At 43.7% G+C, this 13,993-nt stretch overlaps 2 long non-coding RNA genes across 12 annotated transcripts; one reads left to right on the top strand and one right to left on the bottom strand.

Annotated features, from left to right (window-relative positions):
• The first annotated feature begins 691 nt into the window (after positions 1 to 691).
• LOC125525720 (uncharacterized) lies at positions 692 to 13,718 on the top strand. 9 transcript variants are annotated; one of them, XR_007291407.2, is made up of 8 exons: positions 692 to 1,100; positions 1,195 to 1,627; positions 2,064 to 2,212; positions 2,291 to 2,364; positions 2,452 to 2,539; positions 8,685 to 8,762; positions 9,995 to 12,982; positions 13,097 to 13,718. It is a non-coding gene; the product is annotated as an uncharacterized LOC125525720 (long non-coding RNA). The 9 variants fall into 9 exon arrangements; XR_007291408.2 differs by lacking the exon at positions 8,685 to 8,762 and having other exon boundaries at positions 693 to 1,100; XR_015611642.1 differs by having other exon boundaries at positions 694 to 1,100; positions 2,452 to 8,762.
• Positions 2,290 to 6,790, bottom strand: LOC125525719 (uncharacterized). 3 transcript variants are annotated; one of them, XR_015611636.1, is made up of 8 exons: positions 6,660 to 6,790; positions 6,494 to 6,562; positions 5,925 to 6,063; positions 5,782 to 5,832; positions 4,604 to 4,757; positions 4,263 to 4,364; positions 2,961 to 3,093; positions 2,290 to 2,874 (listed from the first exon to the last, which is right to left on the bottom strand). It is a non-coding gene; the product is annotated as an uncharacterized LOC125525719 (long non-coding RNA). The 3 variants fall into 3 exon arrangements; XR_015611637.1 differs by lacking the exon at positions 6,494 to 6,562 and having other exon boundaries at positions 6,660 to 6,780; XR_007291405.2 differs by having other exon boundaries at positions 6,494 to 6,701.
• Positions 13,719 to 13,993: the final 275 nt, after the last annotated feature.

Raw genomic sequence — 13,993 nt, 5'->3', positions numbered from 1 at the left:
TGAGAGATAAGGGTGAGAGAGAGGGGGAGAAGAGAGATAAGGGAGAGAGAGAGAGCACTTACATGTGGGACCCAGCTGTAAGTTAACGGTCAAACAAACAGTCAACAAATGGTCTGTTTAGTAGCGGGCCCGACCTATCATAAACAGGATTAATTCTAAGTCAGATGGTCATTTTGGTTTTTTGGAACAACAGAACAATTTTGTGATAGCTTTTTGAAAAGATTAAAAAAACGATAGTTTTTTGGAACGATGACCCGTAATGTGGTAGTTTTTTGCTATTCACTCTAAATGAGCGCATGCCTAGTCATCAAAATTTTGTTCTATGCTCAAATCTTATCCTAATTGAATGAGCGCATGCCTAGTCATAAAAATTCTTATCATGACTGTATGATTAGCTCATGCTTTTCATACCTCCCCCACAGCTTCAATCCCAAAAATTCTGAAAGTAATTTTGTTACCTTAAATCAAGTGCATTTCTTTAAATTTGAGAGAATGACAAAATTGTGATATATGTGTTTGGTGATGATTCAACTACTGGAATTTCATGAATATTTATATATGGCAGTTACATGTTATCTACAAACTCCAGTAAAAATTTCATGCATTTCAGAATTTATCACTTACCTACAGTTCAACCCAAAGTTGGGGCAGATTTTATTTCGAATTTGAACAGTAGCATATGTGAAATTTTCCAAGATATTTTTGTAAAATTCTGAGCACGGAAACATTTAGATCATGCTAATCTTGAGAAGCTTATGAAGGAATAGAGGAGGAAGAGATGTTCCAGTCAATCTCATTTGCATTTATTTTCATTCAGCCCCTGCCTTTGACACTGGCCAGTGGGTGAGTCCAGCAGCGCCATCTAGCAGGGACAACGGACACGCGGCCGCAAACCAGCTACCCCTTCCCTCCTCACTTCATATCCTCTTCTCTTGGATCCCCTCTCTCGTCTAGCTCGCCGGGGGCACCGCCGCTCGCCGTTGCAACGCCGGTCACAGGAACCAGCGGGATTCGCCAGCCCTCAGTCCGGATCGACGTCCATGCCTCCAGCTCCGACATGCACGCCAGCTGGACGGCGCCGTGAATCGCCTCGTTTTCTGGTGTGTTCTTGCTCCTATGTAGTTCCCCACTTCCCCTAGCTCCATTTTTGTTCCTGCTGTCCCTTTAATGGTCATTCCGTGCCCCGGCGTGCAGGAACCTCTTGGACCGAGGCCGCCTTCCTCGGTTTCGTCGGCCGTCGCGGTCGTCATCCTCACCGAACAGCTACAGGGACTGTGACGGGCTCCGCTTTGTCCACATCTTCTCTGGACCACTGATTCGAAGCCGTGGATCCCTCCTACTTCTTCCTGACGCTGACCGCCATTACCGCTGTCCAGAACTCGTTGCTATGCTCTGTCCGACCTCGCCACTAACAGCAGGGTGAGAAATCGCCGCCGCTGTTGGTGTTGTTTGCTACCTGCCGCTGTCGCTGCATGCTGCAGGCCACTTGTTGCTTGCCGTTGATGCTCGATGATGTTAGCCGTGACTTGCCTGTAGATGAGAGAAAGAGAGATTGATTTGCTAGTGCAAGTATCTAATGAGCCAGATGCCAGCTGGTTTGATCTTTTCAGCAAACGCTATTGGGAAGGTAAAATGTTCTCTGATTATTTTTTCTATACCCTATCAAGCCAATGACGTGGTACAAAGGAATTAGTGAGAAAAAGTTTTGTGTGTTACCTTATCATATAGATGCAAATAGTTTGGGCAAAGCAACTTCCGCCTATCATCTATGACAAAGAAAATGCATAGGAATAATAAAAAGAATTACTATGGCTTTTATGCTATCACATTTGCTTGATCGAAACTATCATCTTGGGGTTAGCCTAGAACTCCTCGCAAACTGCTGCTACCAAGCCATGTTCTTTACAGTCCGCAATGCTACGACTAATAATTTACTCAGGCTACATAACTCGGGTTGCAATTTCTAAGTATTCTTTTCATACTCATTTGTGTCTATGTCATAATTGATTATTATGATGAAATTTCTTCTACATGTGTCCTGATATGTTTCTCATATACTGCAGTTGTGAGTGTGGGGAGCGACACTGTTTTTGTTTCAGTAACTTGCTGGCATAAATGCTGTCGTGTACTACTCTACGTCCATGTTCCACAGTACAGGCATTGCATCTAATGTTGCAGCGAGTGCTCTTGTTCGGTGATGCCAATGTTTTTGGTTAGTAAAGTGTTTGAAAAGCGTATTTTGGCAGTAATTTCCAATGCCTTTTTTGAGATGTATATATACTTCTCATAGGCACCATGATTGCATCTCCACTGATGGTCAAGCAAGGAAGGAAGAGCCTTCTCATAACAAGATTATCTGGAATGGTACTGCCTTTTCTACAGTAAACTGTGTGCTTGTGTTTCTTGATGTGGCATGACTTAGGAATTAATGTTCTTTTTTCTGTTTTGAAGGTGCGTCGATGTTACTCTTGTCATTGTCCTTCACCTGGAAGGCTTTAGCACCTTATTATGGCACTCTTGTTGTTGTTGGCACTGTCCTGTAAGTGGTTTAAATTCACCTAATATGGTGTTCTCCTGGTTTTTCATTATTACTAATTTTAGCTCATAACTAACTTCAAATCTTGATAGTAATTTTATGAGTGCGGTGTGAGCACACAACACCCACAAACCAATTTCAGTAATCTCCGTAAGCCACCTAAGTGTTGTGTGAGCACCCCACTTTAATATCTGACCCGCCTAAAATATATAACCAATGTTTACTCCATCACACAATCCTTGTGCTCCAGCTTCTAATCTTCAAATCATACATCAGATGTAGCATCATCTATGACTTGGGTGTTCCTTTAGTAGTTGTAAACATCTAGATGCCAATACCTACAGGAAGTTAAGCTAGGGATTAGAAATCTAAGTTCAGTCGCAGCCCACAGGGCCTGGGGGACGGGGAAAGTTTTCGACTGTACCTGATGTGTTGGCGATATTTAAAGGCTCACACAATCATCATTCTGTTTAAATGGGTTCCCTGGTTCTTATCAAGGGCAAGTCCTAGCGCAGTAATCAACTGTGGCATGGTCATTCCTCCAGAAACAATTATTTCTATAGAGAGATAATAGTAGAAACTTAAGATTAGAAATTCAGGTGATATAGTAAGAGTGCTATTAAGAAGACCATCAAACTTAGCAACCGCAAAAAGGAGGCATTACCAAAATAAGCTTATGCTATATTCAGATGTTACAAAAAAACAGCGAACAAGAGAATAAGATGATATCTGAGTGATTTCTGGTAGAGAACCTAACAACAACAACATATAGTATTCGCAAGTGTTCATAGGATTTAGCAGTTAAAGGAACCACTCTAAAAGACATCAAATTACCAGACAGATGTGTAAAGGCCCCATAACCTTGAAGTATCTCTAGCTGGCCTTTTCAGGGCTTGCACAACAAATTTATGTACGAGAGACTGATTTAAACCACCTTATATATAGACTATAGGTTAATCCTGATAAGCTAACTATTAAGATAAGCCCAGCCAGGCTACATTAGACTTAATTCTTTGGGCGAACCTTTACACTCTTGAGATTTAAGTGTTTAGTTGTCACAAATTACAACTAAAGGATAACACTTTCCTCAAAGTGAACTATTTCAAGAATGAGGTAACACAAAAAAAGAGCACACACAAGTATGGTATGAATCTTTGTGTAGCTAATAATGAAAATTATAAATCAAAATTCTTGAAAGCATATAAATGAGTAAATTATCCAGAATGAAGCATGCTAATGTTGTTGATGCCATGAATCCATTTGTAGAAAGTGTTGTGCATAAACAAGTACCTGAAGAATCATGCTCGATGTTATAAATCCAAATGCGTATTCACCAGCATGAGGATGGCTAATTATTGCCACTTCTTTAAATGCTGATGTATTTTGATATGTCAAATGAATAAAACACATTATAAGAATTTTTTTCTGGTTGGACAGAAGAATATTCCATCATTTTATTCTCTCTAGGTAAGCAGTCGTGCATGATACATCATGTGTCATAATGAATCGGTCCCGGCTGTAAATTATTCTCTTATGAGCAGAATATGGCTTAAAAATTAGACAAGTGCAAAAAGCTACAAACAGCAGTACATCACACATGCAACCTTTTTATGTATAAGCAACAAAATTGGTTATATCATATATCTCTAGTGGCGAAATATTACGCAACGGTTAACACAAAATTAGCATGGTAAAGTATATACATTTACGGAGAAGAGACCAATACCTGAGATGCATTAGGAATCATCAATCAAGCTGTTGGCATGGAAAATAAAACCATAGATGTATTAATCTTCTGACTGGAGGCGGAATCAGCCAAGCTTCCCACCTTGGCATAAGAGGTGAGTTTCACTATCAAAATATATCAATGCACAACCATAAACCAATGCACTAAAAGCTCATAACATCATATTTTTGTTCAAGCAATCACAATTCGATCATATGAACCATGCACTTGTAATCATCATTCAGGAGGTAGAATATCAAATCGAAAGAAAAACGGAAGAAGGATTCCAGGAATCACGATGCCTCAGAAGGAAGGCAGTAGTATGAGGAAGAGGACCTCACCTTAATGTCAAAGGCAGCAAGGCATCAAAACCAGAATGTAGAACAGAGGATTGAAGAAAACTTGGTTAGACCATTTGACTGCGTCCCTCTCAGATCTAAGTCATGTAAACCATCTCGCTATCCGCACCCACGGCGTCCCTCTTAGATCCGAGTCCTGTAAAAACACTAAACTCCAACTAAGAGGGAGAACATGAGCTAAGCGCAAACACGACAAAAAACAGAAGAAGATAATGTTTGAGAAGATTGGAAAAGATAGATAATGTTTTCTCTCGGATGCCAACCACAAGGGTAAGCATGTATTATGTAGACATATCAACATGGCATCAGTTCCGATCACCTGTCTGCTTGTATGATTTTCATGGAGAAATATTTTAAAGCAAAAATCATCAACAAAGAACAAATCAAGTCAAAAAATTATCAACTCATCGAGATGCCAAGACAGAGACCAGGTAGCAAAAACAATATAGCTGAAAAAACAAAAACGAATAACAAAATCATAAGTTGTTGCGACAGATCCCTCAGAGTGATAACATAGATCTCATCAATGTATGAATCAGGCCACTCCTTTTTAACATCACAAATATTCAGCGGGATCCGCGAACGACAATCTCCAATCCATAGGAAAGAAAAATCAAACAGAAACCATATGCAGCACCCTCAGCTCAGGTCCGCAGTTATTTGACGTTGAGAATTTCACAAAAAATGGCCGAGCTGTCAGACAATGGTTTCTAGGCAAATGCATCTCCATCAGACCACAACGATGTTTGCTGCTCATATTTTCATCCAGGACACCAGAAGAGACACACAACCAAATAATAGTAGAACAAAAGTGAAGGAAGAGGATCAAGCAACAAATAGAATACCAAATCGGTACACCAGGAACAACAAAAGATCAAATCGGTAGCCCTCGGGGATTATGAGAAAAATGGCATGGAGAACACCAAAACCTATAATCTGGAGTTCTAGACATGAGGATACATGCAAATTCGCATTAGGTGCATGTTACACGGTCAACTCGATTACTTGTAGAGTCAAATCTTAGCATTTAGCATCGTTTTGCAAATTAGCATTGTCATACTGACTTTCATAGCCCGCCTTCAAATTCTTACTAATATAGCCACTTTAAAATTCTTCAAAGCAATTATTGTCTCAGTCTGGTTATAAAGCCTGATATTGACCTTGTCTACACTGCGGCAGCCCTTGTCGCTTCCATAGCACGATCTCTTAGCCTGAAGAAAACATCAAGAATCAAAGTACAGTGAGTGAAAAAACAAAGCACAACGACAACACTAATAATTTTAGCATGAAAAGAAGCATCAACCAGATGAACTGCAGCTCCCATGCAAAGCAAGGCTTCTTTAGGATTTTCCCTGAGAGCATAAGAGGTTGACACCACCGCACAAGTTCTTAAGCTGTTGGAAATCAATCAGAAGGAAGAAGACAACACCATCATCTTCAACCTGTGAATGTAGTCATAAGTGAATTTCCTAGAACAGAATATCCCTCCATGTCTAATGACAAAAGCGCACTATGAAGTGATGTGTTTAAATCAATTCTATATTATTAGAAATCTATTGTGCAACTATATGATGCTATGATTTCATTTTTCAATTCGAACATTGCATCGTCCTTCGGGTAGCTACAGCAGCAGCATATTGGAGTATAACTGTATAACTAATCTTATGATACTAACAAAGCGGACTGCAAAAGTATTAGACTTATTCACAAAACTACAAGCTCCTTTTCATTCATTTTTCAGCTAACAAATCATCAATACAGTAGATGGCTTTAATTATTCAGGCAAAAATGCTATAGATATCTTAAGAACAAATAATAATAATTTCCAAAAATGCATATTTTGTGCATAACGATTATGTGTTGCTTATTCACCTTGGCTGCCATGGCTTCCTGCTCTAAGCCCGTGCAGACCCATATCCTCCATGGTTTGTTGTTCCAAAACTGAGCAGCCCCTTCTTCATGAGAGAAGAAAGGAGAAACGACGAACACACACACATACACAGAGACGGGAGAAGAGAAAGGACAGAGACGTGCTTACCCTAACGAAGTTGGAGGAGGCGAGGATCATACTACACACCGGCTGCCTTCCCAGTTCATGCCAATCTTGCTAAGGGGCACCGGCCTGCTGCAGGGGCCTCCGGCCGCCAGCCAACACCCATGATCGGCCACCACGGACGGCGCGCACTTGAAGATGACCAAGGGTCGTCGCTCGCGGCGCCGCTCCTGTCTTGACGGCCACTACCACCTGTCTAGGGCACCGCACTGCACGCGCGCGCTCGCCTGCACTGGCCTTCAACCCGCATCGCTGGAGCCGACGCCAGCACTAGGTCTCCTCTTCTTACAGATCCCGGCCGGCAACTGAGACGGGTAGAGCTCTTCCCCACGTCTTCCTCACGGGATGGGCTCTCCTCCCGTAGCTTCCTCTCTCGCTGGCATAGTGGGCTGGAGTATATGAGGATGCGGTGGTGGTACAGCTAGCCGATGACGCGCGATGCGGGAGGCCGTGGGAAGGAGGGAGGAGGCGCTGCATGCGGTGGTGGTGCAGCTAGCCGGTGGCGCGCGGTGCGGGAGGCCATGGGAAGGAGGGAGGAGGCGCCGCCAGATGGGGAGGAAGGCGGGTGAGGAGAAAGGAGGGGGCGCCGCCGGGTGAAGAGGAGGTGGTGTCGAGGGAGTGGAAGGAATCAATGAGGGCGTGATCTGTTTTGACCGCTCGATCTAGGGCTTCTTCACCGGGAGCGTCAATGGTCACGAACCCAGTCGACGATCCCTTCGCTGCAGTGTGGACCAATGATTATATGGGTCCACTGGCAGCCACCCAGCGAAGCAACGCGAGGTGTAACAAAATCTAGCAGTGAATAGTAAAAATCAATGGTGAAAAACGAGCCAGCGAGCTGATCGAGTGGCCAGTGATCACGCGCGCGCGAAGGCCTCCAGAACGGTGGGTACTCTAGGAGGCTTTATATGTTAGATTTCAGGGACTTGGCTTTTTCATTAAGTCCTTGATCTGTTTATCTCAATATGTCATATGTTCATGTTGTTTCCTAGTGATCCGTGCCTCTTTTGAGGATGATCAGTAAGGATGTTTTGTTAATCTTGTAGTGCTCTATCCATTTATGTCCTTGTTTGTAATTATGGAGCACCCTAGCTTGAGTCAATCGAGCTCTACTTTTGTCATTTCGTGAATCTGGGCAGATTGTCTACTTGTTAGCGATTTTGCTGATATTGTTGTAGTTGATTCGTGCATGTTATATTATTGTTCTTGCCATGTCTAGTTAGTTTTTTGTGTATTCTTGATGGGTGTATGCTTAGATTGTCATGACTTGTTCTGTAGTGAGTGTATCGAGCTCGTAAACATGTCTACTTGATATCTGTTCAGCATGCCCCAGTTTTTACTAAGTCTAAAAACTGATTATGTTTTTGCCATGTTCACATGCTTGCAAATATATTTTTTGATCCCTTTTGGCTCAAGGTCACTAAGGGACTTTTGTTAAGCTCTTTGAGTAGCTCCATGCAATGCTTTACTTTGTCATGTTCAGTCCTGTAGCATATAGTTTTCATGCTCTGAAGTGTGCTATCTGATCTGAAATTCCAGACAAGTGTTAATTTCATTAAGTCTGAGATCTGTTTGTCTAATGCATTTTTGCCATGCTTGTTGGAATCCGTTAATGGATGATTTGGCCGTAGCTCAGTGCTATACTTTTGTTAAGCATCATGAATGGATTCCTGTCATGTATTTTGATGCCATGTTTGAGTGCTGTAGCATGTTCATCTTATTGCATTTAGATGGCTATTTGTTATAAATCGCAGAACGTGGTCATATTTGAATTGTTTGCCATTTTTAAACCGTAGCTCCGATTCTGGTGTTCTTTATATCGTTTTCAAGCGATTTTATCTCATCTTTCCATTGGCACACTTGGATTTCCAAGTTGAGGTCAGGTTCATTCATTCCTTGTCAAATCTTGCATATGCATCCCGCATCGTAACCCGCATCACATATCATCTTTGCATCATATTGTTTGAGTTTGCACGTGGTTGATTGTGTCCTTGTTGCTTGTTTGGGTAGAGCCGGGAGACGAGTTCGCTAACAAGGAGCCCGTTGAGTTTGCTTTCGAGGATCCAGTCAACTCTGACAACTTTGCAGGCAAGATGATCATACCCTCGAAATCACTACTATCTTTGCTTGCTAGATGCTCGCTCTTTTGCTATGTCTATGTTACGATGCCTACCACTTGCTTATCATGCCTCCCAAATTGTCATGTTCAGCCTCTAACCCATCATGTCCTAGCAAACCGTTGATTGGCTATGTTACCGCTTTGCTCAGCTCCTTTTATAGCGCTGCTAGTTGCAGGTGAAGATTGGAGACCGTTTCTTGTTGGAACATTATTTACTTGTTGGGATATCATTATATTGCCATGTTATCTTAATGCATCTATATACTTGGTAAAGGGTGGAAGGCTCGGCCTCTCGCCTGGTGTTTTGTTCCACTCTTGCCGCCCTAGTTTCCATCATATCGGTGTTATGTTCCCGGATTTTGCGTTCCTTACGCGGTTGGGTTATAATGAGAACCCCTTGACAGTCCGTCTTGAATAAAATTCCTCCAGCAATGCCCAACCTTGGTTTTACCATTTGCCACCTAGTCTTTTCCCTTGGGTTTCGCGGACTCAAGGGTCATCTTATTTTAAACCACCGGTCCAGTGCTCCTCTGAGCGTTGGTCCAACCTAGAGCACCGTGCGCGGCCGTCCCTTGACAACTTGGGTTACGTTGGCTCCCGTACGCTTAGCTTTCCGGTGTGCCCTGAGAAAGAGATATGTGTAGCTCTTATCGGGATTTGTCGGCACAGCGGGTGGTGTTGCTGGTCTTGTTTTACTATTGTCGGAGTTGTCTTGTAGAACCGGGATGTTGAGTCTGATCGGAATGTCTCGGGAGAAGGTCTATTTCTTCGTTGACCGTGAGAGCTTGTCATGGGCTAAGTTGGGACTCCCCTGCAGGGATTTGAATTTTCGAAAGCCGTGCCTGCGGTTATGGGCAGATGGGAATTTGTTAATGTTCGATTGTAGATAACTTGAACCTTAACTTAATTAAAATGAATCAACCGTGTGAGTTGCCGTGATGGTCTCTTCTCGGCGGAGTCTGGGAAGTGAACACGGTGTTGGAGTAATGCTTGCCGCAGGATGTCCTCTAGTTACTCGATCGTGCTTTGCCTTCTCTTCTCGCTCTCTGTTGCGAACAGAATAGCCACCATACATGCTAGTCGCTTGCTGCAGCTCCACATATTTACCCCGCCTTACCTATAAGCTTAAATAGTCTTGATTGCGAGGGTGCGAGATTGCTGAGTCCCCGTGGTTCACAGATTATTTCCAAACCATATGCAGGGCCTGATGATTCCGCTCCAGATGACGCGCTTGAGCTCAAGTGGGAGTTCGACGAGGACTCACGCCGATACTACGTGTCTTTTCCTGATGATCAGTAGTGATGCCCAGTTGGGGAGATCGGGACCGTGTCGCTTGTTGGGTTATCTTTTATTTTGGCGCTGTAGTCGGGCCATGAGTGTTTGAATGTTGTAATGTTATTTATGTACTTTGTGTGACGTGACGAGTGTAAGCCAACTATGTATCTCCCCTTTTTTATCTATAGTATATGGGATGTTGTGATGATTGCCTAACTTGCGACATTGCTTTCAATGCGGTTATGCCTCTAAGTCGTGCCTCGACACGTGGGAGATATAGCCGCATCGAGGGCGTTACACTCCATCTGTTGCCTGCTCTGGAGGACTGGCTTATTCATCCTCCGGCTCTACATCAAGCTGGAGGGGATTGTGATTGTCTTCGGCACTATCTGGAGTGTTATTATCTCCTATGCTGGTATCACTACTTTTGCTGTGGCGGGACTTAGAGATGCGCCGCTGACATCGGCGCTTGGGTTGCTTCTTGGAGGGGTCATCCTCTGCTGTCTCGTCGCCATTGCCTTCTTTAGGGGTGTCCACCATATATATGTCGTATGATGATGTAGAGGTCCAGCGCCTTGTGGGCGGTGGTTCCTGCTCGTCTCCTGCATCGTCGTCCATACCGTCGATGTCTTCGGAGTCGAAGTCAAGCATGTTAGCTAAATCATCGACAGTAGCTACTAAGTGGGTGGTGGGTGGGCAGCGATTTCTTCATCGTCCGCATCCCATTCTAGCCGGACATAGTTCGGCCAAGGTTCTCCTGACAGGGAGAGGGACCTCAATAAATTTAGCACATCGCCGAAGGACAAGTGCTGAAAGATATCCATGGAGGTGAACTCCATGATCGGCGCCTAGTCAGATTCGACAGGCACGGATGTAGGCGGATTGGAGTCCGTGGCCGGAGGTGAATCCAGTGGTTCGGCGACACGGCTCTCGTAAGAGGTGAACTCATTTTCCGGCTCTACCGCCACTGAGAGTGAGGCCTCCATGGTGGGGTCTATCCCTCTGCTCTCGGATGGCGCGATTTGCTCTGGATTGACGGCCGGAGTAGTTGCAGATGCGATCTTCCAAACACTATCCGACGGCAGAGTTACGTCGTGCTCGTCGTGACTGTGCGGCGCATCTGACACGGGCTCGAATCCGTCGAAGATCAAGTCTCCGCGGATGTCGGCAGTGTAGTTTAAGTTTCCGAATCTGACCTGATGGCCAGGGGCGTAGCTCTTGATCTGCTCCAGATGGCCAAGCGAATTGGCCTGCACTGCGAAGCTGCCGAATACAAAGATTTGTCCGGGGAGAAAAACCTCACCCTGGACCGCATCGCTATCGATGATCGAAGGAGCCATCAAGTCTTATGGTGACGACACAGTGGAACTCTCAATGAAAGCACCAATGTCGGTGTCAAAACCGGCGAATCCCGGGTAGAGGGTCCCGAACTGTGCGTCTAAGACGGATGGTAACAGGAGGCAGGGGACACGATGTTTATCCAGATTCGGGCCCTCTTGATAGAGGTAATACCCTACATCCTGCTTGATTGTTCTTGATGATATTAGTATTACAAGAGTTGATCTACCACGAGATGGTAGAGGCTAAACCCTAGAAGCTAGCCTATCGTATGATTGTATATGTTGTCCTATGGACTAAACCCTCCGGTTTATATAGACACGGAGGGGGCTAGGGTTACACAGAATCGGTTACAAGGGAGGAGATCTACATATCTTTATTACCTAGCTTGCCTTCCATGCCAAGGAGAGTCCCGTCCGGACACGGGACGAAGTCTTCAATCTTGTATCTTTCGCTCATCTCGGTTTGACCAAAACGTTACGAAGGGAAACAGAGACATAATCCCATCTTGGTGAGACCGAGATCCCTATTGGTGAGACCGAAAAGACTAGGGTTTCTAGAAGTGGCTATGTCAACAGAACTCGGTGGCGCCAGATAGAAAGTGCTGGTGGGGCCGAGTTTGACTTTTTGTTTGGGACATATGTGGATGTGAGAAAGTACTTGCGGGCTTTTGGAGCATATCACTAAGAACTTTGAGCAAGTAAGCCATTAGGCAACACCTCATCCCCTCTTAATAGTATTGATTTTTCCTATGGACTCAATGTGATCTTGGATCACTTAAAATGAAAAGATGTAGAGTTGTGAGCTTTGAGCTTGAGCCAATTCTTTGTCCTTAGAATTTTGAGGGATCCACTTTTCTCATCCATGCCATGCTTTCCTGGAATGATTATCTTTAAGTAGCATTAGTTCAATGAGTTATATGTTGTTAGGAATTACCAAAACCACTTAGGGATAGTTGCATTTTTAGAAGCAGCTCGATGAACAAGAGCGTCTGGGTCTAATCAGACCAATTTCATGTCCTTGGGGATGTGGTGCTTTTTTGTCAATAAGAAAGATGGCACAGAACGATTTTGCGTCGATTACCGCCCATTAAACAAGAAGACAATCAAGAATAAATATCCACTTCCCAATATCAATGAATTATTTGAGCAACTCAAAGGTGCTAAGGTGTTTTCCAAGCTCGATCTCCGTATGGGCTACCATCAAATCCGAATCCGCGAAGAAGACATTCCAAAAACTGCTTTCATGACAAGTTTTGGCTCTTATGAGTACACCGTGATGTCCTTTGGTGTTGCAAAAGCCCCTCCAAACTTCTCGAGAATGATGAACTATGTATTTAGTCCATACACAAATAATTTTGTTCTCGTCTACCTTGATGATATCCTAATTTTCTCCGAGACTGAAGAAGAACATGCAGAGAATCTCCGCTTGGTTCTTAACAAGCTCAGGGAGCACTGGTATTATGAAAAGTTCTCCAAATGTGAATTTTGGCTCAAGGAGGTACTCAACTTCGGGCACATCATCCCTTTCGACGGCATCTCAGTAAGCCTAAAAAGGTTGAAGCGATTGTCAAATGGTAGCCTGATACGTCCATTTTGCATCATGTTTTCCTGCTGTTATTTATATTGTATTTATGTATAATAATGCTTTTTGGAGTAATTCTAATGTCTTTTCTTTCATAATATGCAAGGTTTACACAAGGAGGGAGAATACATGCAGCTGGAATTCTGGACCTGAAAAAGGTACGTCAGGCCACCTACTCTACACAACTCCAAATGAGCTGAAACTTCACAGATTTTTTTTATGGAATATATAAGAATTATTGAAGCAAATAACTACCAGAGGGGGTTCACCAGGTGGGCACAACCCACCTGGCCGCGCCAAGGAGCCCAGGCGTGCCCTGGTGGGTTGTGCCCTCCTCGGCCCACCTCTGATGCCCCTCTTCTGGTATATAAGTCATTTTGACCTAGAAGAAAATAAAGGAGGACTTTCGGGATGAAGCGCCGCCATCTTGAGGCAGAACTTGGGCAGGAGCACTTTCGGCCCCCGGCAGAGCGATTCCCTCCCGGAGGGGGAAATCATCGTCATCATCATGACCTAAAACTCTCCCGTCTTGGGGAGGGAAATATCCATCAACATCTTCAACAAAACCATCTCCTCTCAACCCCTAGTTCATCTCCTGTTAAATCTTTGTACCGGAACCTTAGATTGGTACTTGTGGGTTACTAGTAGTGTTGATTACATCTTGTAGTTGATTACTATATGGTTTATTTGATGAAAGATTATATGTTCAGATCCATTATGCTATTTAATACCCCTCTGATTTTGAGCATGATTATCATTTGTGAGTAGTTACTTTTGTTCTTGAGGTCACGGGAGGAATCTTGTTGCAAGTAATCATGTGAACTTGATATGTGTTCGATAGTTTGATGGTATGTATGTTGTGATTCCCTTAGTGGTGTCATGTGAATGTCGACTACATGGCACTTCACCTTATTAGGGCCTATGGGAATACATTGTGGAGTAGTTATTAGATGATGGGTTGCTAGAGTGACAGAAGTTTAAACCCTAGTTTATGCGCTACTTC

This window comes from Triticum urartu, chromosome 7A (genome assembly GCF_056163025.1).
Source record: "Triticum urartu cultivar PI428250 chromosome 7A, HENAU_Tu73, whole genome shotgun sequence".
Taxonomy (NCBI): Eukaryota; Viridiplantae; Streptophyta; class Magnoliopsida; order Poales; family Poaceae; genus Triticum; species Triticum urartu.
This window is presented reverse-complemented; position numbering and strand designations above follow the sequence as displayed.